This window comes from Dipodomys merriami, unplaced genomic scaffold, assembly GCF_024711535.1.
Source record: "Dipodomys merriami isolate MVZ:Mamm:240054 unplaced genomic scaffold, mDipMer1.0.p SCAF_2743, whole genome shotgun sequence".
Lineage (NCBI taxonomy): Eukaryota > Metazoa > Chordata > Mammalia > Rodentia > Heteromyidae > Dipodomys > Dipodomys merriami.
The window spans coordinates 1-27,778 of NW_027204208.1; the positions used below are offsets into that span (position 1 = coordinate 1).

Sequence of the window (27,778 nt, forward strand, 5' to 3'; positions counted from 1 at the left end):
CTGAGTGATTTGTTGGAGATAAGAGTCCCACAGACTTTCCTCCCAGGGCTGGCTTTGAACAGTGATCTTCACATCTCAGCCTCCAGAATAGCTAGGATTAAAGGCTTGAGCCATCAGTGCCCAGCACATAGGCACTTTTATAAACACTCAAGTACTTGAACTATTCAATCAGGTCAATTGACTGGAATGGAAAAGGTTGATATATTGCCTGCTCTGCGGGAGTTGTTATTTGGGTTTGTCATTTATCTCTTTGATTTAGAAAGCCTGTGCTTAGTCATCTCCAGACACACTTATCAGAGACACACTTATCAGAGATGGGTAATCAAGCCAGGGCCATCCCCAGATGTTAGTCAGCGATACTGTGAAACTCATTTTCTCAGAGCTCACTTACATCCATCACTCTTCTTTGGGGACAGGTCTCTGCAGAGTTACAGTACCTGTGACTCTGTGGCCTTGTCGGGTATCAAAGTGCTCTGTCATGAAAAGCCTAGCCAAGGACCTCCTTTTCTTTTTTTAAAAAATTTTATTTTATTTTATTTGTGAACATACTGTACAGAGGGGTTACAATTGCATGGGCAGGATAATGCGTACACTTCTTAACAAGCATTGCAGCCTACTCCTTTGTTTACCCTTCACATCACTTCCCAGCCTCCCCCCTCCCCCCCAGTCCCAATCCTTCTCCTTCCCCCCTCTCCCCCCCCCCGCACCGACGTTGTAAAGCTCATTTTGGACATGACAACTTGTACTTCTCATTGTTGCAACAGGTCCACCTGTATGCTTAAGCAACTGGTTTTTCCCCATCTCCTCCACAAGTTATACTGACATCAAATATAGTGAAAGCAGAGGTTATACTGTGGGGGAGGGACATACAGAGCAACAAAGAGATAATCTTATAAATGCATTAGAAACACATGCATGAAAGAAAAAAACATTAAAATACACATCTAAGGGTTCATTTTCCTGACATCACATTATCTGACCTTTTCTGCTTGACTCATACATATACTAGATATTGCAAATAAGGGAAACCATGGGACCTATGTTTCTTTGGGCCTGGCTTACTTCACTTAATATAATTTTTTCCAAGTTTTTCCATTTCCTAACAAATGGGGCAATGTCATTCTTTCTGATGGAGGCATAGAATTCCATTGTGTATATATACCACATTTTCTTGATACATTCATCTACTGAGGGGCATCTGGCTTGGTTCCATATCTTAGCTATGGTAAATAATGCTGCAATAAACATAGTTGTGCTGGTAGCTTTAGTGTAGTCTTGTTTGTAAACATTTGGGTAAATGCCCAAAAGTGGGATTGCTGGGTCATAGGGGAGTTCTATGTGAAGTCTTTTGAGGAACCTCCATACTGCTTTCCAAAGTGGTTGAACAAGTTTACATTCCCACCAACAATGAAGTAAGGTTCCTTTCTGTCCACATCCCCTCCAGCATCTGTTGTTGTTAGAGTTCTTGATTTTTGCCATTCTAACTGGAGTGAGGTGATATCTGAATGTTGTTTTGATTTGCATTTCTTTTATGGCTAGGGATGTTGAACATTTTCTTCATGTGTTTTTGGCCATCCTTCTTTCTTCTTCAGAGAAGCTTCTCTTTAAGTCTTTCGCCCACTTATTTATTGGGCAGTTGTTTCTTTGAGGATTTGTTGTTGGGGGGTTTAATTTTTTGAGTTCCAAGTATATTTTAGATATGAGACCCTTGTCCGTTGTATGGCTAGTAAAGATCTTCTCCCAATCCGTGGGCTTTCTATTGGTCTTGCTAGCTATGTCATTTGCCCTGCAGAAGCTCTGCAACTTTATGCAATCCCATTTGTCCAAACTTTCTTTGATTTGTTGTGTTTCCGAGGACCTCTTTTCTCTGTCCCATCTTTCTAGATGGAAGTTAAGATTTCTATTTCACAAAGCAAAAGGGCATGCTATTTGGAACCAGTGTCTGCTCCTCTGTGCAGTAAAGTTCAGAATGTAACATCACCTCCAGTTGACCTTGTTACAGTTGGATACATTTTACCAAGGTGATTGCATCCTCTTTATGGCCATTGTTTCAATTACTGTAGGGCACTGGTCTGCAGTGGAAAGATAAGGCAGCTTTCTTCTGTTGCATGATAAGAATGAGGGACTTTGCTGGAGGAGACTGTCTGTTAAGCCATCAGAGACTTGAAACAATCGACTTTTTGCCATTTGGGATTGGTTTCTGCTTAATCTGTAAGAATGTCCATCTGCCACCTTTGGATATTATTTTCTCATTTGAGAAGTTGTGCCCAGCTCATTAGTTGTCTATTTTTATTCAGAAACAAAAAGAGATAGATTCAAAGCCTGTACATAAATCATTTCCAGGCTTGACTACTTCCTGCTCCTTGTCATGGGGCCTTCTCCATGGACTCCTCACACATGGAGTTGTTTTGACCACAGCAAAGGATGAAAGAGAATGAGAGAGAGCAAGAGCGAGTGAGAGAGTAAGAGAAATATCCCACTGTGAGAGTAACAGCTATTTATATTGCAAGCTGAGAAGTAATATCTCTCATTTCTTCCACATTCTATTCACTAGAACCAATAAGCTAGATGTGGCCACATCTAAAAAATGAGAGATTGCAGGCAATTGTCAGTCCTGGTGTGGTTTTTGACCTGGGATTAAAGGGACCTGCACAGTTAATCCTGATAAGTCCTGAAATGAAGGGATAATCTATACCTCATCTATGCTCTTGTCATATCCAGTGCCTGAATGAGTCTGTGCGCAAGATTCATGGTCTTAGAGAGGGTTGGGTGTGCCTGGCACTGGTTGAAGCCACCTCAAGACTAAGGGCCACTTAATGGGACAGGAAAAAAAGGAAATTCAGAAAAGAGCTTAAAAGATAAAGAGGACATGAAACAGCCTAATGCATGTGAAGAGTCTAGAATCAAGGGAGAACTTTATGGAAAAGTTAATGGTCCAGTATTCTCTGCATTGGGAATTTGTCATGCCAGTGTACTCCTGTAGTACTGCCAATCAGTATGCTGAGGCAGGAAGAACATAAATTCTAGAATAGCTTGGGCTATATCACCCAATTCTATCTCAGAAAGGAAGGAAGAGACAGACAAAAGGGAGGAAAAGTGCAAGAAAAGAGAAAAGGAGGAACTAGTAAAGAAAAGGTAGGGGTAAACAGAGGAAAGAAAGAAGGGAAGAGAATAAAAACCAAGAATAGGGAAAAAGTATATGTTGGGATGTCTAAATACCCCTCATGTATGACTCAACAATGATAAATGTCAGCAACTACTTATGGAGACTTTTTCAAAAAGAAAGAATAAAGTAGTATGGAGGAACAGCTCTCTGAGATTCTTCTGTGAGTGAACTTACTGGGTGCTTTTGGGGTCATAGGGGAATGGATTTGGAACTAAGTCTTGCTATGTAGCCCAGGTTGGACTGGAACTCACTATATAGGCCAAGCTGTCCTCAATCCATAAACTTCCTGCCTCTGTCTTCTGCATTCTGTGTTTGTGAGTATGGCTTTATTACACCCAGCTCATTTTTAATGCTGCTGTTCTTGCCAGTCCTGGGACTGGAACACAGAGAATGGACCCTGTCCCTGAGCTTTTTTGCTTAAGGTTAGCTCTCTCCCACTTTGAGGCACAGGGCCATTTGCAGTTTCTGGTGATTAATTGTTAAGAAGAGTCTCATGAACTTTGCTGCCTAGGCTGGATTTAAACAGAGATTCTCAAATCTCAGCCTCCTGAGTAACTAGAATTACAGGTGGGAGCCACCAATGCCTAATGCATTATTAATTCTTTTCCTTTAAGAAGACCTGTGAGATAGCTGGGCAGTGGTAGCGCATGCCTGCAATCCTAGCTACTCAAGAGGCTAAGATTTGAGGATAGCAATTGAAAGAATGTCCAGGTAGGGGACTGAGAAGGTGGCTCAGTGGTAGAGCATTTGCCTTACATGCCTGAGGCCCTGGGTTCAATTCCTCAGCACCACATAAGCAAAAAGAAAAAAGTCAGAAGTGGTGCTGTGGCTCAAGTGGAAGAGTGCTAGCTGAGCTGAAGTGCTGAGGGACAGTGCCCAGGCCCAGAGTTAAGGCCCCACGACTGGACACCCCCCCCAAATAAAAGAATGTCCAGGCAGGAAAGTCCATTAGATTCTTATCTCCCATAAACCACCAGAAAGCCAGAAGTGGCACTGTGGCTCAAGTGGTAGAGAGCTAACCCTTAGCTGAAGAAGGGGTGGGGTGAAGTGGACCACTTACCTCGAACCAGCCCTACTCTGGGTGGGCATTACATGCATGCATGGTCACACACCCACAGGGACTAGGAGGACGGAGATCCATGCAGCCAGGGCGAAGAGATCCTTGGGTTTCTTGTGCCAGCAGCAGGTGCCCCACCAGCTGCAGGAGGATGGTAGCAAACATGGCCTGGATCCTGAGACTGTCGATGGACACAGTGGATGCAGTGGAACCAAGTAGCCTCTGAGCAGAACCGGGAGAGGATGCAGGGCAGACTCCGAGCCTCCTGCTTCCTTCTTGTGTGGCCGCTATGGTTGTGTGCTTCCAGACTCATCTGGGACTGTGCGCATGTGTGTGCACATGCGTATCCCTCACCAGCATTTGGGCTCATGCCCATTGCACGTTTGTACCGTCACAGTTTGTGTGCATGCGTGCCCTTCCTTCACACTTCCTGGCTGGGCTTCTATATCTCCTGAGAGGCTGGAGGACCCATGACTGCTGGAATCCAGACCTGAGGTAAGACTTTCCCAGATTGTATTGGAAAACATCCAGTGAAGGATGCAGCAGGGCACCCTGCTTGGTTGGAGCACTATCTATAAAGTAGATTTTGTACTCTGTTTTCTAGTGAGCTTTGTTCTTTTTTTTTTTTTTTTGCCAGTCTTGGGGTTGAACTCAGGGCCCGGGCACTGTCATTGAGCCTTGCTGTGCTCAAGGCCAACGCTCTACCACTTGAGCCACTTCCAGCTTTCTGCTGTTTATGTGGTACTTAGGAATCGAACCCAGGGTTTCATGCATATGCTAGACAAGCACTGTACCACTAAGTGACATTCACATCCCTTTTGTTAAACCTCCAGCTTATCAGGAGGTTTAGAAGCCCAGCCCAGAAGTGTGAGGGAAGGGCATGTGCACAGGGTCAAGTGAATGCACATGCAATGCGCATAATCATGCACGCTGGTGAGGGACATGCATGCACAGACGCGCATACATGTACATGTACACCCACCTGGATGAGCCTGCATGGGTATGACCACAGTAGCCACCCAAAAAAGAAGCGGGAAGCTGAGAATCTGCCCTGCATTGTCTCCTGGGTCCAGCCCGAGGCTGCTTGAATCCACTGCATCCACCAGCAGTCTCACGACCTAGGCCGTGTTCGTTGTTGTCCTCCCCCAACTGGTGCTGCACCTGTTGCTGGGATGAGAAACCTAGGGTGTCTTCAGACTGAGTGCATGCATCACCATCCTCATAGTCCATGTGGGCATGTGACTGCAATATGTGTGTGATGGCCTCCCGGTCTCGGGCTAGTTCAAGGTAAGTGGGACACTTCACACACATGCACGTATGCATGTGAGTGTGTGTGTGTGTGTGTGTGTGTGTGTGTGTGTGTGTGCACATGCATGCACACACACACACACACACACAACCACACAAACACAGACACACACACTCATAGGACCGGAAGCGCAGGTCAAGGGACTGTAAGTGTGTGTGAAAGGACCTTAAACTGGGTGAAGGGACTTGGGAACACACTTGCAGAGCTACATAGACATTGACTAAGGCGCCCTAGAGCCCCACAGAGAATAAAGGGGGGTTGGGCTGTCTCAGAGGCCTCCTTGCTACCACTCCCCAGTATCGCTCCGGGGTTGGTCAGTTCTGCCGTTACCACTGGTGGTCATGGAACTGGAGCCACATTCATTGCCACCTTTCCCAAACTGGCACTGCACCTGCTACAGTGATGTCTCTTTGCCTGTGGACCTCTGTCTTCCTGGTCTGCATGTGCTTTGTTGAGGTGCCATCATGGGAACGCCCTCATTGCCAGGAAGTACCCCTCCTCTTGATCCTCCTCCCCACCAGGGACTGGAAGCCATGGTAAGAGGAGGTCCATTACTCCTGCTGATACAAGAAAAAATGGAGACTTGGAGAAAGGAGTTGACAGTGGGGATGAAGTCCTGCCTTGTACACAATAGATATCCACTAAGAGATTCACAGGGCACAATGGCATACTGATAATTCAGAGAAGTCTAGGATTAGAAAAAGGATGTCATTTTGGCTCACATGAGTCTTTTGCACTTCCTGTGAAACTTACATCAACAACCTTATTTTCTCTATCTTTTCACAGACCATTCCCCAGGAGCTCAGGACATCTGGATTTGAGCAGAGTTGTCACCAGAATGCCAAGGGACCATTATCATTGCATGGCCACCACCACCTGGGACTAGTCCACTTTCCTACAATGCCCATACGAGGCTTAATGTTCTTTCCTGCCTGGTTTCACTTCAAACTGTGATCTTCAGATCTCAGCCTCTTGAGTACCTAGGGTTATAGGAGTGAGTTACTGGCACCCAGAACAAACTCTTTTTAAAGACGATTCTTATTACCATGTAATTAGTTTTCTAAAGTGCCGGTGGCTCACTCCTGTAATCCTAGCTACTCAGGAAGCTGAGATCTGAGGATCGTGGTTCAAAGCCAGCCTGGGCAGGAAAGTCCTTGAGACTCTTATATCCAACCAACCACGAGAAAAAAAAAAAACAGAAGTGGCACTGTGGCTCAAGTGGTATGGTGCTCAGCTTGATCTGAAGAGTGTAAGGACAGCACCCAAGCCCAGAGTTCAAGCCCCACGACCGATCAAAAGAAAAAGAAAGAAAGAAAGAAAGGTCTCGTGCTATTTCCATGCATGCATACACTGCATCTCAGTTAAACTCACTCCTCCATCACTTTCTTTCATTCCATCCTTGAAACAAATGTAGGCAGGCACTATTGGTTCATGCCTGCAATCCTAGATACTCAGAAGGCTGAAATCCAAGGATCTTGATTGAAAGCCAACTGGGACAGAAAAGTTTGTGAGACACTTATTTCCAACTAATTATCAAGAAGCCAGAATTGGAGCTGTGGATCAAGGGATAGAACAATATCTTTGAGCAGAAAAGCTAAGTAACAGTGCCTGCTGGATCCTGTATTCAAGCTCTCTCTCTCTCTCTCTCTCTCTCTTTCTCCCTCCCTCTCTCTCTCCCTCTCTCCTCTCTCTCTCTCTCTCTCTCTCTCTCTCTCTCTCTCTCTCTCTCTCTCTCTCTCTCTCTCTCTCTCTCTCTCTCTCTCTCTCCAAATCTCAACAGGTTTCTTTGTTCTCTTTTAATACACTCATACCGTATTCACCCTCATTCAGCTTCCCTCTTGGCCTTCCCTCATATTTTGCTTTCCTATCATTCAGTTTGTTTTCATATTTTTAGTGTAACTTAAGGCAACAGTGGGGTTTCTATATGCTTTTTCACCAGTACATGTATTATAATTTAGTCAGATTCACCTCTTTGATTATGCTTTGTTTCCATACTCCTCTACCACCACATTCAGTAGCTTTCAGTGTGTCTCCTTACACTATTTTCTTACCTAGTCACAATGTATTTTAATCTTATTTATACCTTATCATTCTCCCTCCATTTCACCCGTATATTTCCACATTTAAGTCATGTTCTGTAGTCATGTCTATAAAAATGTTTATATCTAGATATGCATATCTTTCTAAGTCTAAATGGGTGAAAAAAGTGATACTTGGCTCTTGGAGCTTGGCTACCAAATCAGATATATCCTCCCTCCCACTCCTGCCCCATCCTCTTTTAGAGCTATAAATTCATTTTGGCTTTCAGGGAAAGCCAAGCACCTAAAGCAGAGCTGCTCACGAGGCTGAGATCTGAAGATCACAGTTGGAAGTGAACCAGTTAGGAAAGACCATTAAGACTATTATTGCCAATTGATCACCAAAAGGCCAGAAGTGGAGCTGTTATTCAAGTGGTACAGCAAAATTAAAACAAAAACACCAACATCAAGTATTTGCTTGCTTGCATTCCTCTTCATAGAGTAGTACACATGAGTGTGGTTGGAGCTGGGTTCCAATTCTAGATTCCACACTTAAATACCTGACTTGTAATTTTAAGCTGCAATCCTGTGTGTGTGTTTGAATAATAATAAATAAAACACAATTCTTGGGATGATTCTTAAGAATAAAATGAACCAGGGGCTGGGAAGGTGGCTCAGTGGTAGAGCACTTGCCTTGCATGCTTGAGGCCCTGGGTTCGATTCCTCAGCACCACATAAGAAAAAAGAGAAAAAAGCCGGAAGTGGCGCTGGGCTCAAGTGGTAAGAGAGCTAGCCTTGAGCTGAAGAGCTGAGGAACAGCGCCCAGGCCCAGAGTTCAGGCCCACAACTGGACCCGAAAAAGAAAAAGAATAAAATGAACCAGTGTAGATAGATTTTGGTGATCCTTACACAATAGAAAACCAAGATTAGGAGATTTCAAACATGTGAAATTATTCTCTGCAACAACAGGTATCATTTTTTGCATTCAAAAAGCATTATTGATATTTTCTTACAGATTTTCTTTTTTTTTGGTGGTTGTGGGGCTTGAACTCTGGGCCTGAGCACTGTCCCTCAGCTCTTCAGCTCAAGGTGAGCACTCTACCATTTGAGCAACCATGACACTTCCAGCATTCTGAGTGATTTATTAGAGAGAAAAGTTCCTGGACAGTTCCTGTCCAGGCTGACTTTGAACCATCATCCTCAGGTCTCAGCATCCTGAGTAGCTAGGATTACAGACATGAGCCACCAGCACCTGGCTCATAGGCACTTTTATAAACACTGAAATAGTTGAAGTGTTGATTCAGGTCAATCGACTTGGAATGGACATGTTTGACATATCACCTGCTCTGTGGGAGTGTTTGTTTGTGTGTATCATTTATCTCTATGGTTTAGAAAGCCTGTGCTTATACATCTTCAGACAAACTTAGCAGAGATGGTTAATCAAGCAAGAAGCCAGGGGCCATCCCCAGATACTAGTCAGCACCACTTTGAAACTCACTCACTCTCTCCAAAGTGACTTCCATCCATCACTCTTCTTTGGGGACCGGTTTCTGCAGAGATATAGTACCTGTGAGTCTTGGTCTCATCTGTTATCAAACTGCCCTGTAATGAGAAATCTAGCCAAGGACCTCTTTTTCTTTGCCCATCTTTCTGGATAGAAGTCAAGATTTCTGTCTCACAAATCCAAAGGGCATGCTATTTGGAACCACAGTCTTTGGTCCTGCGTGCAGTAAAGGGAGTTGAGAATGTACCATCCCCTGTTACTGACCTTGTTACAGCTGGATACATTTTACCAAGGTGGTCTCATCCTCTTTCTGACCATGGTTTAAATCACTGCAGGGCACTCATCTGCAGTGGAAAGATGCAGCAGACTGGTTTTGTTGCATGATAAGAATGAGAGACTTAACTGGAGGACACTGTCTGCTGAGGCATCACAGACTAGGGAAAAAGTCTACTTTTTTCCATTCAGGACATGGTTTCTGCATAGTCTATAGGAATGGCCACCTGCCGCCTTTGGGTATTATTTTCTCATTGGGGAAGTTGTGCCCAGCTGATTATTATTCAGAAACCAAAATAGATAGATTCAAAACCTGGACTTAAGTCAGAGTCATTTCCAGGCTTGACTATTTCCCACTCATGTCTTCCAACTGTCATCTGGAAGCTGCAGCTCCTTGTTCTGGGGCCTTCTCATACACTGCTCACACATGCATTTGTTTCACCCAGAGCAAAGGGTATAGGAGAATGAGAGAGAGAAGGAGAGAGCAAGAGAGAGCAAGAGAGAGAAATCCTACTGTGAGAGCAACAGCTATTTATATTGCAATCTGAGAAATGATATCTCTCATTTCTGCCATGTTCTATTCACTAGAAATAATAACTAGATATGGCCTTATCTGAAAAATGAGAGATTGCAGGGGATTGTCGAGATTAGTATGGTTTTGACCTGGAACTTCCTTTCAGAGTGTGTTCCCTTAAGGGGATCTGCTCAGCTAATGGCTTATGGATCCTGAAAGGAAGGGACAATCTACATTTCATCTATGCTCTGTCATATTCGGTGCCTGAATGAGCCTGTGCCCAAGCTACTTTGTCTCAGAGAGGGTTGGGTATGCCTGACACTGGTTGGAACCACTCCAAGGCTAAGGGCCACTGAATGGGACAGGAAACCAAAAGGAAATTCAGAAAAGAGCCTAAGAGACAAATAAGACATGAAACAGCCTCATGTGTGTGAAGAGTCTAGGGAATCTAGGGAGAACTTTATGGAAAAAAGATAATGATCCAATATTCTCTCCCTTTGGGAATTTTCCAGTCATGCCAGTGTACTCCTGTAGTACTGCCATTCAGAATGCTGAGGCAGGAAGAACATAAATTCCAGAACAGCTTGCACTATATCACCCAATTGTATCTCAGAAAGGAAGGAAGGGACAGACTAAAGGGAGGAATAAGGGCAACAAGCAAATGAAGAGAAAAGGAGGAACTAGTAAAGAAAAGGAAGGGTAAACAGAGGAAAGAAAGGAGGGAGAGAATTCAAAGAACAAAGAATAGGGACAAAGTATTTTGGGATGTATAAATAACCCTCATGTATGACCCAACAATGATAAATGTCAGCAACTACTTATGGAGACTTTTATAAAAAGAAAGAATAAAGTAGTAGGTGACAATATGTGACAAAATGAAATAGGTTTATGGAAGAACAGCTCTCTGAGATTCATCTATAAGTGAACTTCCTGGGTGTTTTAGGGTAAGAGGGATTTTTTTGGAACTAGGTCTTGCTATGTAGCCCAGGTTGGACTGTAACTCACTATAAAGGCCAAGATGGCCTCAATCTCTGAACCTCCTGCCTCTGCCTTCTGCATTCTGTGTTTGTGAATATGGCTTTATTACACCCATCTCCTTTTTAATGCTGTTGTTGTTGCCAGTCCTTGACCTGGAACATAGGGCTTGGGTGCTGTCCCTGAGCTTTTTTGCTTAAGGCTATCCCTCAACCATTTTGAGGCATATGGACACGAGGTTATCTTGTCATTGTCAAGAAGAGTCTCATGGACTTTTCTGCCCAGTCAGAATTCAAACCGAAATCCTGAGATCTCAGCCTCCTGTGTAGATAGAATTACAGATGAGAGCCACCAGTGCCTGACACATCAATAATTTTTTTCCCTTAAAAAGACCTGTCAAGTTGCTGAGTAGTGGTTCCTCATGCCTACAATCCTAGCTACTCAAGAGGCTGAGATGAGAGGATAGCAGTTCAATGCTTGCCAAGGTAGGAAAGTCCATGCGACTGTTATCTCCAATAAACTACCAGAAAACCAGAAGTGGCACTGTGGCTCAAGTGGTAGAGTGCTAGGCTTTAGCTGAAGAACTGAGGGACAGCACCCAGGTCCAGAGTTCAAGCTCCATGGCCAAAAATAAATGAATAACTAAATGAAATAAAGAATAAAAGACCTCTCAAGTAGAATAAACTTCAGGTCCATAAAATAGAAGTCTGCTTCTGAGATAGACATACTTTGTGTATGGTTTTTATTAGAACAATTATAGATATATTAAAATTCAAGACAACGGTACTAAAAGATATAAAAGCAAGATACTTTATTTCTAACCTGTGAGGGATAAATAAAGATTTAAAAAAGGGAGTAAGTGAATCAAAAACAGTAAAAAGAGGTACAAAGCAGCACAGGGACCCATACAAACTGGAATCAGAAATGAGAATGGTAGATGTGGACAAAACTATGACTTCATCTTGGATGTCTTGTCTCTCTTCTCAAGTGGAAAGAAATTTTTGAGTTGAATCTTTACAAAGTCTCCTTATCTCAGGCTCTCTTGCAATTAGATGTAGACCATGCTATGTGAAAAGGACAGTGTTATAATTTCTGTACAAGGATAGTGTCTGTAATAACCCGTGGGACCCAGGGAATCAGTGGGGCACAATAGTGTGGCCTCATGGTCCGGCCTGCTGGAGGGGGAGCAGCATCAAGAGTCAAGCCTCACAACTCCACAGACCCAGCCACTGGACAGAGCAGGGCATTGTGAGGCTGATGTCACCACCCCAAGGGGCACTGGAGGAGCGTGCCATGGCTGGGGCATGCCACTGAAAGGGGCAGAGCAGGCCACCAAAAGGGGAAGGGGCATGCTCCTGGAGACATGCACATAGGGAGCTGACTATTGGGATTGGACTTGGGCTGCTTGGGGGAAGATCATGAATATCAGTTTGATGCCATTAATGGGGCAGGGGTGCAGCCTTTCTGGGTGTATATAGGCTGCATGCTCCAAGGCTAGGGGGGAAGTTAGGGGAAAACACATTGGGAGGGAGGAGGGAGGAGTCCTGAGGACACCTGGTCTCTTGTGGAGAGGGGAGTAAGGAGGAGACCAGTGGTTCTGAAGAGATGAGAGTAAAGGAAAGACCGGAAGTCCTGAGGCAGGAATTGAGTGTGGAGGAAGGAGAGGATTGGGAGTGGAGGGGGAGAGATGGCAAGAGGGGAAAGCCTGCCACAGTAGGGCAGGGCAGGTCTGTGGAGGACAGGGTAAGCTCTGAGAGGCCATTTGGGGCTTCTTGAGGGGCCATTTGGGACCTCCTTGAGAGGTCCTTTGGGGCTTCTTGAGGAGCTATTCAGGGACTTTTTTTGGGGGGGGTGGGGGTTCCAGTCGTGGGGCCTAAACTCAGGGCCTGGGCACTGTCCCTCAGCTCTTCACCTCAAAGCTAGCGCTCTACCACTTGAGCCACAGCACCACTTCTGGATTTTTTTTCTTTTTGCTTTTTTCTGTTTGGTCTGGTCGTGGGGTCTGAACTCTGGGCCTGGGCGCCGTCCCTCAGCTCTTCAGCTCAAGGCTAGCACTCTACCACTTGAGCCACAGGGCCACTTCTGGCTTTTTTCTTATGTGGTACTGAGGAATTGAACCCAGGGCCTTATGCATGCAAGGCAAGAGCTCTACCACTGAGCCACCATCCCAGTCCTTCAGGGACTTCTTGAGGGGCCATTTGGAACATCCTCCTGAGGTCACTCAGGGCCTCCTTGAAGGGCCTGTTGGGGCCTCCTTTGGAGGTCATTCAGGGCCTCCTCTGGAGGCCATTTGGGACCTCCCTCTAGAGAGGCCTGTGGACAGTGGAGAGGCCTACATGTGGGGGAGGAAGGGAAGAAAGGGAAAAGCCTTCCCCTTTGGAGGTTTGGAGGTTTGGGGCTTTGGAGATCTGAGGTTTGGAGGTTTGCAGACCAACTAATTGGTGGTTTGAAGACCAACCAATAAAAGTTGGAGTGTCAGGACTGCCTATTGGAGGTTTGGAGGTTTGGTGATCGAGGCTGCTCTTGGTTCTGGGTATCTAAAAGGACAAGGAAGTCTCAAGACACCTTTCTGGTATAAATAAACTTCTTTTGTTCACTTCTCACTGTGCCTCCATGGATTGTCTCGCTCTCTGTGGTTCATCAATACCCCACTGGGTGATGTCCTCACAGGGGCCATCCTAGGATGGCCATCCTAGGATGCCCAACCCCGAGGAAACATGAGGGCCACTGGCCAATGTCCTCATGGTTTCCACATGGCTGCCATGGTAGCAGTAAGAGCATCCTGCCATGTGCCCAGTGTCATTAGCAACAGACTTCCTGGACCAAGTACCTAACTTCCAGCAGGTGTGCACTGGGCTCTGATTGGTCCACTTCCTCACTGATGTCAATGGCCTGACTTGTGATTGGTCCATTTCCCCCTGACATCACAGAGGATTGTGAAGGTATGCCCAACAGGGTACATATGAGGCAGCTGCTCTCCAGCTTTTTCAGTTACAGTGCTGGGAGCTTTTACTCCGGTGACCTGATGGACTAACTCAGAACTACTTGATTGCTTTCTTTGGGTGTGGGGAGTGGTAGTTGTGTTGTTTGGGTTTGGGGATTTCATTTATTTAGCTGGGGGTTGTGTTTACTTGTTTGTTGGTAGGTTACCTTCTGTTTCTTAAGATTTATTAGTTGTCCACTTCATTTAGATCATCTTAGGTAATTCTTAAGCTTGATTACTTGCCATCCCAGGGACAAGGTGTTAATGTACAACTTTAGTTCCTCCCCCACGGAGGGGGAGATCACTGTCATTGCACAGTACAACTTGACAAAGATTATCGGTTACTGCAGCTGTGTCTATGAGAAGCTGGCCCATCACTGCCTCACTGACACCACAGTGGCAGTCAAAGTTCTCCCAAGGAAAGATCTGAAAAGTCATGAGATAGAAAACGAGGTAGCAGGTAGGAAGTTGGTTCAGTGGTAGAGCGTTTGCCTTGCATGCCTGGGGCCCTGGGTTCGATTCCTCAGCACCACATAAGAAAAAAGCCAGAAGTGGCCCTGTGGCTCAAGTGGTAGAGTGCTAGCCTTTAGCTGAAGAGCTGAGGGACGGTGCCCAGGCCCAGAGTTCAGTCCCCACGACCAGACCAAACAGAAAAAAGAAAACGAAGTAACCATTGTGAAAAGTGTACGTCACCCACACATCATCCAATTGTTCCAGGTGATGGAGGATGAAGACTCCTTGTCACTGAGCTGGCCAGTCAGGGCCATCTCTTGGGGTGGAGTCAATAAATCCCCTTGCATACGCCTATTCCAGTATGAAGCCAAGAGGTTGTTCAAGCAGATCACGAGTGCCGTTCACTACCTTCAAGAGAACTGAATTGCACACCTAGACCTGACGGCCAACAACGTCCTGTTCGACACCAATGGCAATGTTAAGGTCAGTGATTTTGACGTTTCAGGGTGACCCCAGGACAGTTGCTAAAGGGGGTTTGTGGAGCCTTACTATTCCACCCCCCTGAAATGATCCTACAAAACATGTTCAGTGGGTACAAGGTGGACATTTGGGGACTTAGGTGTGCTTTTGTATATGATGACAACGGGAAAGTTCCCATTTGAGGAGAATAAGATGACTCAGATATGGAAACAAATCCTAGAGGCCAGGTACATCGGTCCCCTTTACCAACTGCAATGGGACGTGATCTCCTTCCTAAACTGCTGACTGTGGGCTTCAATCTGAGGCCTGCTATTGAGGAGATAATGGAGCACCCATGGCTGGCCCTAAGTGTGGGATTTGGCCTGCTTCCTGATTAGCAACTGCCCAGCAAGCTGGACCCCATTATTGTCACAGTCATTTGCAACATGGTGTACACTGTAGCTGGTATTAAAAAGAAAGAACAGAGCATTCAATGAAGCCATGGCACCTACCTGCTCATCCATGAAAACATAAAGGAGAATACCAGAAGTGTGGAATCAAAAATGATGCTTTTGGCTAGTCCACCATGCACACCTCCTGAGGACAATCCCACCAGCCCTCTTCCTCCACAAAAAAGAGCCACCTATTCTGCAGGATGTAACACCTTCAGCTTGTCCTCAAATTTTCAGTTACCTCTGAAGAGAACCCAAAGTGCCAGTCTGCCTGTCCTTCTGCTCTACACCCTGCAGAGCTCCAGTTCCAGCTTCATTTGTGGCCCAGATTCTTTTAGCTGGTCGGGTACACTAGACAGTTTCCACTCAGTGGAAAATGGTCTTCCCTCTGGGCATCCTCAGGGGGAGGCCATAGTCCTCAGGTGGAACATTAGACAGGGCTGGAGGAGGGTGGCTAACAGGATAGTCACCATTTTTCGCAGACTTTGCTGCTGTGTGAAGGCCCCAAAGTAATGTTCACAGATTGAGAACAAAGCTGTCCCAGAGAAAGCAGTGCAGAACTCTGAAACAGCACAGTTGAAAGCCACCAGACTCAGATCTTCGGGGTGAGTCTAACTAAAGCAGAGAGATGTGGAATTGAAGAGCTGCAGGTGGGAAAGGAGTCATGCAGGAAGTTCACACTGTGGAGGTCTCAGTCCAGCATGGCCAGGTTGTGTGACGGCTGCTAGGGGATTCTCCGGCAGGGATTCCTTTCGGAGAAAGGACAGCTGACATCACCAAGGCTTTCCAATGCTGAAAGATAAGTTGAAAGGTGGCCTCAATCTGCTGTACCTTCTGAGCTGGGCATTTACACATCGATCCCTTACTTAATAGTATTGTCACTTTATTGAACAACCTTTTCCCTTGGTCCTCTGAACACTAAGGTGTTTTTGTCCCAAACGCTTCAGTTCATCTCACCTTTCACGTAGGTTGCTTGTGTCCCCAATTGCTAGTTTATTTATTTAGGTTTAAAGTGAGGCCCTTGAACTTGGTGGTATAGGAATCCATGGATCTCAGGGGCAGGAAGCATCCTGGACTCTGTTTCTCCTTCTGCAGTCTCTAGGTGACTGGGTACAACTACTGAGCACACTAGTTACACTGGCTGGGTTGGAGTACAAAGGCAAATCTTCACTGTGAATGGAGAGGTACCTGTCTCCATTCACCCAATGCACTATCAATGGTTTCTGCCCTTACTTTCCTCCATTTCAATGCACTTTCCTGCGTGTGTAATTTCTCTCTAAATCTCATCATTATCCCAACATAAAACCTTCATCCAAGCATCTCTTCTTTCAGAATTGTTTATTTGCTCACAATCAGAGACCCTATTACTAAGACAGGTTGTTTTGAATGGCAACTCCTCCCATGAGTCCCCATTTTCTCTAAGGGGAACCAGAAGGCTGGGTTAGCTGAGTTTCAAATAAGAGAACAGTCTGACCAACCAGAGCCACTGTTTAGACTGGCTAAAAATATGAAGTAGAATAATATTCCTTCCTTGATCGTAGAGGTAGAGAAACCTGTGAAGGAGCAGCATTCCTGAGAAAGTATGGAGATACAGTGGTGCCACTGGATGGACCCTGCCTGGAATGACTGCATCTGGACAGTAGCAAAAATTTGGTAAGGTTGATATGACCTCTACCACTGGGCTATTTGTGTTGGTTTAGCCAGGGCCATGAGATTTCCACAGAGAGGCTTTGATGCAGGCTGATGCTGTCTGCCCTTGGGTGACAAGTGTGTTATAGGGAGGATTTGAGCACACCTGACTTTTGCTATATGTGCACTGATGTCAGGAGGCTAAGCCTGCAGAGCAGACTGATGAGATTTTCTGCAGTAGGTAGGATCAGTGGTCCAGCTCAGAGCTATTTGGGAGCAGATCTCCCCTGAAAGAACAAAAAGGGATTCTGGTGAGAGTCCCAATAAGGGCTACAAGAGGGAAAAGATGGGTACAAAGTAAATGACAGGGTGGACACTAAATGTAAAGGAGAAATGACAGGAGGCAAATTAAGAAGGGAGCTGAGGAATCCTGAATTCCACATGGGCCATTCTTCAGTGAAGAAAGTGGGTGGGAAGGAATTAACTGTTGATTTGTAAGACTTCTTGATCACTATTCTTTTTTTTTTCCTTTTGTCTGTTGTGTGTATGTGTTTGTGAGTGTGTGCTGCTACACCTCAGTGCTTTTTGCCTTCTCTGTTCTCTCTCCACTTTTCTCACCTTCTCCCTGCTGCCGCCCACCATTTCTCTTCCTTTGTTTTCATTCCTCCCATAGCTACTCCTATTCTACTTCTCCTGTTCCTCTTCTTGCTGTTCCACTACTACCCTCTACCATTCCCTTTCCCTCTCTTCCTGCTCTTGAATCTGTCTCTCTCTCCCTCCACCTCCCTCACTCTTCCTCTCTCTCCACACTTCTCCCTTTTTCCTTCTTTCCCTTTCTCCCTCTCTGTCTTTCTCTTTTTCTCTCTCTCAGTTGTCATGGATATGTCTGGTTCTCTCCTGCTTGAGTTATACTTCCAGGCATGCATTTCTCTATTTACTTGAAGATGGAGTCTTCCCAGACTTGCTGTAAATGCAATCTTCAAGGTATCATCTTGGGAGATAGGTAGGAATACAGACAAGAGCTTACAGCATCAGGGAATGCAATTGGCTTTGTTAATCTGGTGTGGCAAAGGTTGCTTTCTCTATTTTGAAAGGGCATTTGTGTATTTATGTGAGGGATAGCTGTGTAGAGTCACCTTACAATTGGTTGTGGAAGGAAGGGGGTGATGGGTTTGTGTAAATGGACAGGGAAGGACGACATATGTGCTGTACAATTGCGCTGAGAGGTGTCAGATTCTTAGTAGAGACTCTATGAGTCCCCAGAGAGGGCCCCTTTCCCAAAGCACCAGCTTGGGCATGGTGCTTCCGTTTCCCGGTAAAGACTTTAGGCCTCATGGAAGAATAGCAGAGCCCAATTTTTCTCCTTGGGGAATCAAGAATGCTATCAGAGCCAAGTTTTAAATATTTGAACATCAAGAGGCCATTTTTGGAATCACAAAGTGTATGAATTAAAAGATATTCCCTTCCGTTCAGCTAGAGGTGGTCAAGGAACAGGAGACCTGAGGAATCATGGAGATAAACTGGGATCTGTGGAAGGACATAGCCTGGATGGACTTTGGTTGTATATGGACCACACCCGTGGATGGACCCTGCCTGGGATGACTGCCTTCCCACAAGAACAAAAATTCGGTAAGATTAGATATGAGCCTTCACACTAGAATATTTGTATTGGTTCACCCAGGGCATTAGAATTGCACACAGAGGCAGTGTTGAGGATTCATGCTGCCTTTGGGTGACAAGTGTATGATGGGGAGGAGTTGGGCAAATCTGGCCGTTTCTCTGTATACACTGGGTCAGGCGGCTGAACCTGCAGAGTAGACTGATGAGAATAGCAGCAAGAGGAGGGCTGGGGCTCCTGGTGGGTCAGTGGTACTGCTCAGGGGTATTTGAGGAGCAATGCTATTCTCAAACAATGAGATGGATTTGTGGCGAGAGAAGCAATAAGGGTCCAAATAGGCAAAGGATGCATAACTGGTTTAAGACAGGGTTGATACTGATGCTGAAAGAGAGCTGAGGAGGAATGTAAGGAATGCTGAACTCCTCATGGAACAATGTACAGTGGAGAGGGTGGGTGGGGAGGGAAGTACTATTAATTTCCATGATTTCTCAATGCTTTTTAATTGTCTTTTTGTTGGTTGTGTGCATGCATTTGGGAATGTGCTGGCTTGAACTCTGTTCTTTTCTCTTTCTCAGTCTCCTTTTCCCTCTGTGGCCTTTCCTTGGGCCCTCCTCCCCTCTACTGTCTCTAATCTCTCCTTTCTTACACCCTCATTCTTCTTCTCCTCTTCTCCTCCCTCTAATCATTCTCTTCTCCCTATCTCATTCCTTCTCATTCAATCCTTTCTCTTGAATTTGTCTCTTTGTCTCTCTGTGTTTAGGTATGTATGCATGTCCCTCTCTTTTTCTCTCTGTCTGTTTTCCTTCTCCCCCTCAGGCCCCCTCTTTCCCTTTTTCTCTCTTGAGTGTGGGCGTGTTTCTGGCTGATGTTTTACCAGTGGAGTCACTCTTCTAGGCCTGATTTTCTACTGAGTTGGACATGGAGTCTGCTCAGACTGGCTTTATCTACAGTCTTCTCAGTGTCAGTGTGTACAGTAGTTAGGATTATACAGGTGAGCCTCCAGCACCTAGACTTTGTGAATCTGGTAAAGCACAGATTGGTTTCTCTGTTATTACAAAAGGAATTTGTGTACTTGTATGAGGGACAACTTAGAAAATTTTGGGAAAGGAAAGGGTGTTGGGTTGGGCTGCATGTGGAGAATGGAGAGGTAGAGAATTACGTTTCCACAGTACAAGGGTTTCAGCACTGAGAGATGTCAGATTCTTAGGAGAGACACTTTGAGTCACCAAAGATGCTTCCAGTTGACACCCCCTTCCCCAGAGCACCAGGCTTTGGGCATGGTGCTTCCTTTTCCCTGGCAGTTCCCAGGGGAAGCCTCTAGGTCTCATGGAAGAAGAGTAGGGCCTGATTATTGTCCTAGGGCACATGGTGTGTAGGAAGCTGAATTTCAAATATTGCCACACTATAAACCTCCAGAGCCCATTTTTTGAACCAAAAAATGTAGGAATTACAATATTTTCCTTCCTATCAACTAGAGGTGGAGAAACTTTTGAATGAGTAAGAGACCTAAGAAAGCATGAAAATATAGGAACATGTGGATGGAGATGAGTACAAGCGGACATGAGCAGAAATTTAGTAAGATTGGATATGAACCTCCACCACTGTGATATTCATTCAGCAGGGCATTAGATTAGTGTACTTCACTGAGGAAGTTCACTCAAGCATGGAGAATGAGAATACTCAAACTTACAAAAGTAGTACATAGTATATATGAAAAGGAAGATTAAGGCAGAAAGAATCAGGATGAGTGTTGGAAATAATCTGTGTTTTTGTGTGTTTGCAGATGTGTGTTGTGTGTACATGTGCACAAAGTTGTATTTTTGAGTATCAGAGTAGACCTCTTTGGCAAGGGGGTTTTGGGGAAGGATAGGGGACTGAGCAGCTGGGTGTGGGGAAAAGCATTCTAGGCAGTTGGAATAGCAGTGGCCCCCAGCTGGCACAGTGCAAATGCCAGTGTGGTTGCAGCAAGGAAGCCTGGCCTCAGTGGGGAGAGACAGGATCAGAGAAGGCACAGGAGCCTCTTGGCAACACAGGCTCTGCACTACACCAAAGGAAGCTGTGAGCAGAGTGGTGACCCACCATGCTTCAACATTGTCCTGTGGTTCTCCTGTCTACTCTAAAGCCACATTTCTTAGTCTTCAAATATGAAAGGGTGTGTGTGATATTGGTGTTTCTCATGAAATTGAGTGTCCTCCAGTTCCATCCATAGTGTCTGAGTATTGGTTTCTTTTTTTTTTTTTTTGGTTCCTTTCTGGTGCTTGAATTAGGGCCAGTAAAAGGTCCCTGAGCATTTAGCTCAAGGCTGGAGCTTTACCAATTTGAGGCACAGCTCCATTTCTGGTTTTCTGAGGGATATTTGAAGTAAGAGTCTCATGGACTTTCCTGCCTGGGCTGGCTTTGAATGATGATTCTTAGATTTCAGCTTTCTGAGTAGCTAGGATTACAGGCGTGAGCCACCGATGCCTGGCTCATGATATAGTTTTGATAGTGAAAAGATCCTATCCAGAAGTCAAGATTGCTTGCTCTGGTTCTGGCTCTGCAGTCTTCTTCAATCTTGAAAATTTTTCAAGAATTTTATTGACTGTTTTCAAGATTATATGCCACTTCCACTTAGTCTTGTCTGAAGTTTTATCATGATTTGACTTGGGTCTTGCAGGACTATCGTGAAGTGACACTGTGTGCCTCCCACTGCATCCCACCAGGTGGCTGGGGACATCAGTTTGTCTTGGGAGTGTAGTAGGTAATTTTGATCACTTGAAGATGGCCAAATTTGCCCGTTTTTCTACTGAAAAAATTCTCCTCTCCCTTTGTAACTGAGTGATGTGTGGGAAAACACATAAGGCTGTGGAAATATCCCATTCCTCACATCATTGACAGTTTGCTTATGTATTTACATATTTATTCATGTTTGAACTTGCTAAGGGATTCCTATTGAATGCATTGGGTTGTAATTCCACTCCTGTCATGGTTTTGATGGTTCCAGACTTGGCCAGTGCGAGCCCCTTCTAACAGACTTTTATTAGTGCTTTTATTTTATTTTAATTTTATTTTTTTTTGCCAATCCTGGGGCTTGAACTCAGGGCCTGGGCACTGTCCCTGAGCTTATTTGCTTAAGGCTAGCACTTTACCTCTTGAGCCACAGTGCCACTTCCAGCTTTTTCTCTTTATGTGGCACTGCAGAACCCAGGGCTTCATGGATGCTAGGCAAGCACTCTACCCCTAAGCCCTCATTAGTGCTTTTGTTCTTCACTCATACACAAGATCAATGTTTATTTAGTACCTTCCATGCTCTAGTCTTTGAATCAACTATTATCCAGGAGCTGTGGCTGGATGGCATTTAGAAACCAACATCTGAGTATTAGGTATGTTCTTTGCTTTTGAGATGTTATTGTTCCTAGACCCTTTTGGAGAAGAGAACTGGAAAATACATAAAACGAATATACAAAATACATGTATTCATGTATATTGGTGTGCATTGATATATACAAGCCCATACATGTATATTTACACATATACACATTTAAATTTATATTAATTTCTTTTAGTAGTAAAGAAATGTAAACTCAGAACCTCTTGCTTGCTTTGCTTGGGTCCTAGTAATTGAGCCCCCCTTTAAGCCCTGCTTTTTGCTGGTTAGTTTGGAGGTGAAATCTAATAAACTTTCCTGCCTGGACTAGTCTCAAACTTCAGTGTTCAAGCTCTTAGCCTCCTGAGTGTCTCAACTTCTGATTTGTACACCAATCTATGTATATATATCCATCTATATATACTCAAAATCATGAGTTCACACTGACACCTCCAACTGCAATCTCACCCCAAATATTCTTCCAGTTTTTTTTTCCTTTTCCATATTTGTAACTACCAAGAAACCTATTACCCTTGATAGGATGACTTACTGAGTAATTCATTCTGTTTGTAAACAATCTCCTGTGATTGCCTGTGATGTAAATGTATTTGGCCTTTTTCTATGGTTCCTGACATAGAAATCCCAAAACACTCATGCTTTCCTGAGTAACAGGGGTGGTAGTAGGATCTTTTGCTCTACTATTTGGTCATTGACCCTGGTTCCTCAATCAGAGCTCCTAAGACCTTAGTAATTTCCTGAGTTATAGTAGCATCTGACCCAGAGCTATGAAATCCTTTGGAATTTCCTGTCACAAGAGCATGTTCTAAGAGGTGCAACCCTTGATGTACACCTGGATAGCCTCAGGATGGAAGATGATCTTTTTATGATGGACTGGTAGTGCAAACCTGTAATCCCAGTATTTAGAAGGCAAATGCAGAAGGCTCTTGAGTTCAAGGCAAGCCTGGGCTACAGTCAAACCATCTTTTAAAAAACAAGCTTTTATAGGTACATTATTTGGGGATTAGCTCTTAATTTTGTTTTTTGGTTTCATGAAATTTTGTCATGTCTGTAAAATTTATACTTGCCAAGAGATTCAAACTGCCTGATCAACCCATTCTCTCTATTGCTCTGTATCTGTCTGTCTCTGTCTCTGTCTCTCTGTCTCTGTGTCTGTCTGTCTGTCTGTCTCTCCCCTTCTCTCCCTGTCTCTGGTCGATGTCCTCATGGTTACCACATGGTTGCCAAGGTAGCAGTAGCAGCATCCTCCCATGTGCCCAGTGGCCTTGGCAATGGTCCCCTAGGCTACATGGAAGAGTAGTAGTCCCCCAAGCTCTCACACAGACTTGATTTTTGTGACTATTTACCAGTCCTTTACACACTAGTTCACTCATTTCAGGAGGCATGACTAGTGCTATGAGCCCAGCATGCCTGGCATAGTCCCCGTGTAGCACACTCAGGCCAAGTGCCTGGTGCTACAGGATTCTGCAGCCGAGCTTCTGGTCAAAGTACATTTGACACTGAGCTGGCCTTCCCAGGCTGAAAGGAAAATGGAAAAGTAGCCTGAAGGTGTCTTTACCTTCAGAGGTGGTAGGGGTTGCAGCTTGATCACATGGTGACTTCACCTGACAACCATTCACCTTTGTCCTTGAGGTGGTTTTGTTCCAAATGCTACAGCAGGTAATCACCTTACCTTTCATGTAGGTTTCCTGTATGTTTATATACTTATTTGTTGTATTTACATTTGAGCTGAAGCCCATAGATCTGAGGGTCAGGAGGCATCCTGGACTCTGCTCCTCCTACTGTGGCCTCTAGATGACTGGGTCCAACTCCTGAGCACACCAGTTACACTGGCTGGGTTGGAGCATAAGGGCAAGTCTTCATTGGGAAAGAAATGAGACCTGTCTCCATGTACCATGACAGTGGTTTCTGCCCCACTTTTCTCCATTTCAATGCAGTTTCTTCTGTGTGTGTTTTCTCTATAATCCTTTACTCATCACTATCCCAACATAAAGCCATCATCCAGGAGAACCCGATTTCTCATTTATTTGCTCACATTGGTAAAAGATAAAACACATATTTGAAAGACCCTAATGCATACACCCTGAAGTCGTAATTGCAACTTCCTCTGTTAGCCCAATTTTTCTCCTCAGGTAAACAGAGTGTTGTGAGTGCTGAGTTTCACATATGAGACCACTGTGAACATGTAGAGCCTATTTTTGGAATCACAAAGTATATTAATTAAAATATGTTCTCTTCCTTTCAGTGAGAGCTGGAGAAACCTCTGAAGGAGCAGGAGACCTGAGAGAACATGGAGGTATAGTGGTGCCTGTGGATGGACCAGGCCTCTGTGGACTTGATCTGAGGATGGACCCTGCCTGGGATGACTACTTCTGGACATAAGTGGAGATTCAGTAAGATTGGATGTGACTCTCCACCACTGTCTTATTTGCGTTGGTTCATCCAGGGCTATTAGATTTCCACACAGAGGAAATGCTGAAGGCTGATGCTGTCTTGGGTGACAAGTGTGTGATGGGGAGGAGTTGGGCACAGCTGGACTTTGCTCTGTATACATTGGGGTTAGGAGGCTGAGCCTGCAGAGCTAACTGATGAGATTTGTAGCAAGAGGAGGACTGGGTCTCCTGGTGGACAAGTGCAGTTCAGGGTTATTTGGGGAGCAGATCTCCCCTCAAAGAATGAGGTGGGATTATGGTGAAAGAAGCAGTGAGGGCTAAAGAGGGTAAAGGATAGGCACCTGGTGAATGACAGGGTTGACACTAATGCTGAAGGAGAACTGAGAGGTGGAAGGTCATGAAGGGAGCTGAGGAATCCTGAATTCCTCGTGGTCCAGTGTTCAGTGAAGAGGGTACGTGGGGAGGGAAGTACTGTTAAATTCCATGATGTTTCCATGCCTTTTATTTTTTTCCTTTTGTTTCTTTGTTGTGTGTATATGTTTGTGAGTGTTTGCTCGTACCAAGTCTTTATCTCTGTGCTTTTTTTCTTAATTCTCTCTCTGCTTCCTTTTCCATCACTTTCCTCTTTCACCTTTCCCTGTCTTTCCCCCTCTCTACTATCTCTTCCCTCCTCTTCTTCTACCTCATACCGTCTCTTAGTCTACTTTTCCTTCCCCTCATCTTCTTCCTCTCATCTCCCTTTTCTCTTACCTCTCTCTCTCTCTTCCTGTTCTTGAATCTGTCTCTAACTCTGTCCATTTCTCTGTCTTTCATCTCTCTGTCTCAGTCTTTCTTTTTCTTTCTCTCCTTTCAATTTGCATGTTCATGCCTGGTGCTCTACCACTTGAGTCACACCTCCAGGTCTGCATTTTTCTAGTTAATTGATGATGGAGTCTTCCTAGACTGGCTGTCGCTGCAATCCAGGTAGCTTCTAGGATAGTTAGGATTACAGAGCCTCCAGCATCAGGCAGTGCACTTGACTTTGCTAATCTCTTGTGGCACAGGTTTGTTTCTCTGTTGTTATGAAAGGTATTTGTGTACTTATCTGAAGGACAGCTGTGTCAGTGACACATTAAAATGGGTGTGGAAGGAAGGTGGTGTTAGTCTGCTGTGCAGAATGGACATGGAGAGAAGGACATGTATAGTGCAAGTGTATCAAGACCCTTAGAATATCAGAACATGTGCACACTCAAGGACATGTGCACTCCCATTTCCTAGTGAAAGAGCAAGCAGCTCCCTTTGCATGATTGATTAACAGCTTCCTTCTCTCTTTACCAAGATGTCTCAGAAGCACACAAGCAGATGGCTGCTCAGGAATTCCTCTGGGAATCAGCCTCCTTCAAACCCAACCTGATGTGCACGTCGAGACGGAATTAGGAAGGAAAATGTGCTCTTTTCTTCCTTCAAGTTCAGCTCTCAATGCAGAGCTAGATGTGTCAAATGATCTCCTCAGAGTGAGGCAGAGACTGCCAGGAGACAAGGCCTTGCTGCCCCAAAAGCTGCAGTTGAGGCTCAGAGTGAGGGAGTGGGCTTCAATTCACATCTGTGGGTTTGGCTTAAGAGGCTAGTGTCTTGTAGTCCTAGTGCAGTAGAGAGTGTGCCTCTTCGCTGCTGTGATTTCAGTGTTGAGTTGCATTGTGGAGATGGGGGAGAGGGGCAGTATCCCAAGCAGGAGGCAAGTCATTTTATGATTCCATGCCAGTCTTGTCTTAAGGGGCAAGATGAGCTCACTGTCCTAAACTCAGGTCTATGTTTGACTTTTCAATGGATAGTCTGATGCACACGCATGCTAGAACACTCCTAAACCTTTGTGGAAGAGTTGGAGTGCATTTGGCTCAGTAGGTGAAGGAGATAGGACCAAAAGTTGCCCCAGAGAATGAGGCTCCCACAGCTTAGCTAGAATATCACACAGATCATTACATAGGCTTCTAACCAGCAGGATGGGACCAGGGCTGGAGGAAAGACTTGGAAGAACTGAAGAGGGAGGAGCCAGTGTGGGATGGAAAAGCTTCCCAGAGGAGGAGCAGGTGAGCTGGTGTGTGCACACCATCTCCATGTGTGAGATTGAGGTGCACAAGGCTTCAGGCAAAGGGCATGGAAACACAGGTGAGGAGACCACAAGGCAAGGGTGAGAAGGGCTGTGGAAGGGAGTCATAAGAAAGCAGTGGGAAAGAGCTTTGACCATGTGCAACAGGACACTTGTCAAATAAGTGTGTGAGGGAATGGGTAGGCCTTCAGTCAATGGACATTTGCTGAGTGACCACAGGGTGAGAGACATCATGCTGAAGACTGACACAATGCTGAGAACAGCACAAAAATATCTCTCCTTGTGAGTTTACACTCAAGCATGGAGAAAGACTTTACCCAGATTTACATAAGTAATAAAGAGAATACATCAGAAGGAAGATGTAAGGCAGAAAGGATGAGTGGTGGGAATATTCTGTGTGTGTCTGCACCCATGTGTGTGTGTGCATGCATGTGCACAAGGTTGTATTTTTGAGCAGGGTATCATAGAGTAGATCTCTTTGGTGGGTGGGAGTGGGGGAGGATGGGGGATGAGCAGCTGGGTGTCTGGGGAAGAGCATTCCAGGCAGTAGAATAACAGTGGCCCCCAGCCTGGCACAGGTTATCCTGGGCTGCTGCAGAACAGGACAAATGCCAGTATGGCTGCAGCGAGGAAGCCTGCGCTCAGTGGTAAGAGACAGGATCAGAGAAGGCACGGGAGCCTCAGGCTCTGCCCTTCACTGAAGGAGGACTATGAGCAATGCTTCAGCAGTGTCCTATGGTTTTTCTGTCTGCTCTAAAGCCACATTTCTTAATCTTCAAATATAAAAGGGTGTGTCTGATATTGGTGTTTCTGTACCTGCATTATTTTTTTTTCTTCTTTTATTGTCAGTTGTGGGGCTTGAACTCTGAGCCTGGTCACTGTCCTTGCACTCTTCAGCTCATGGCAAGCACTCTACTGCTTGAACTACAATGCCACTTCTTGTTTTATAGTAGTTTATTGGAGATAAGAGTCTCAAGGGCTTTCCTGCCTGGCTGGCTTTGAACCGTGATCCTCAGATCTCAGCCTCCTGAGTAGCTAGGATTATAGGTGTGAGCTACCAGCACCCGGCTCTGCATTATTTCTTGAAGCTTAGTGTTCTACTGTGCAATTTATATTGTTGAAATTGTTTTCTTTTTATTTGTTTGAACATGGGTCTAGGGCACTGTCTCACTAGCACTCTACCATTTTGAACCATAGATCTGCTTCTGGTTTTCTGGAGGTTAATTGGAGAAAAGAATCTCATGGACATTTCTTCCCAGGCTGACTTTGAACTTTGATCTTCAGATCTCAGCTTCCTGAATTGATAGGATTACAGGCGTGAACCTGATTTTATTTTATTTATTTATTTTTTTTTTACTTAAGGCTGAATAACATTCCACTGAATGTATATGCTCTCTTTTTATTGGTCCAATGATGTACACTTGATTGATTCCCTATCTTTATTGTGAGTGGTGCTACCGTAAATGGAAGTACATGCAGACAAAAAGAAACAAATAACAACAACAACAACAAAAAACAAGTATTC

General features: G+C 44.9%; 1 long non-coding RNA gene across 1 annotated transcript; it reads left to right on the forward strand.

Annotated features, from left to right (window-relative positions):
- The first annotated feature begins 14,574 nt into the window (after positions 1-14,574).
- LOC138837718 (uncharacterized) lies at positions 14,575-24,156 on the forward strand. The gene is made up of 4 exons (XR_011375424.1): positions 14,575-14,735; positions 16,705-17,776; positions 18,266-18,421; positions 24,020-24,156. It is a non-coding gene; the product is annotated as an uncharacterized lncRNA (long non-coding RNA).
- Positions 24,157-27,778: the final 3,622 nt, after the last annotated feature.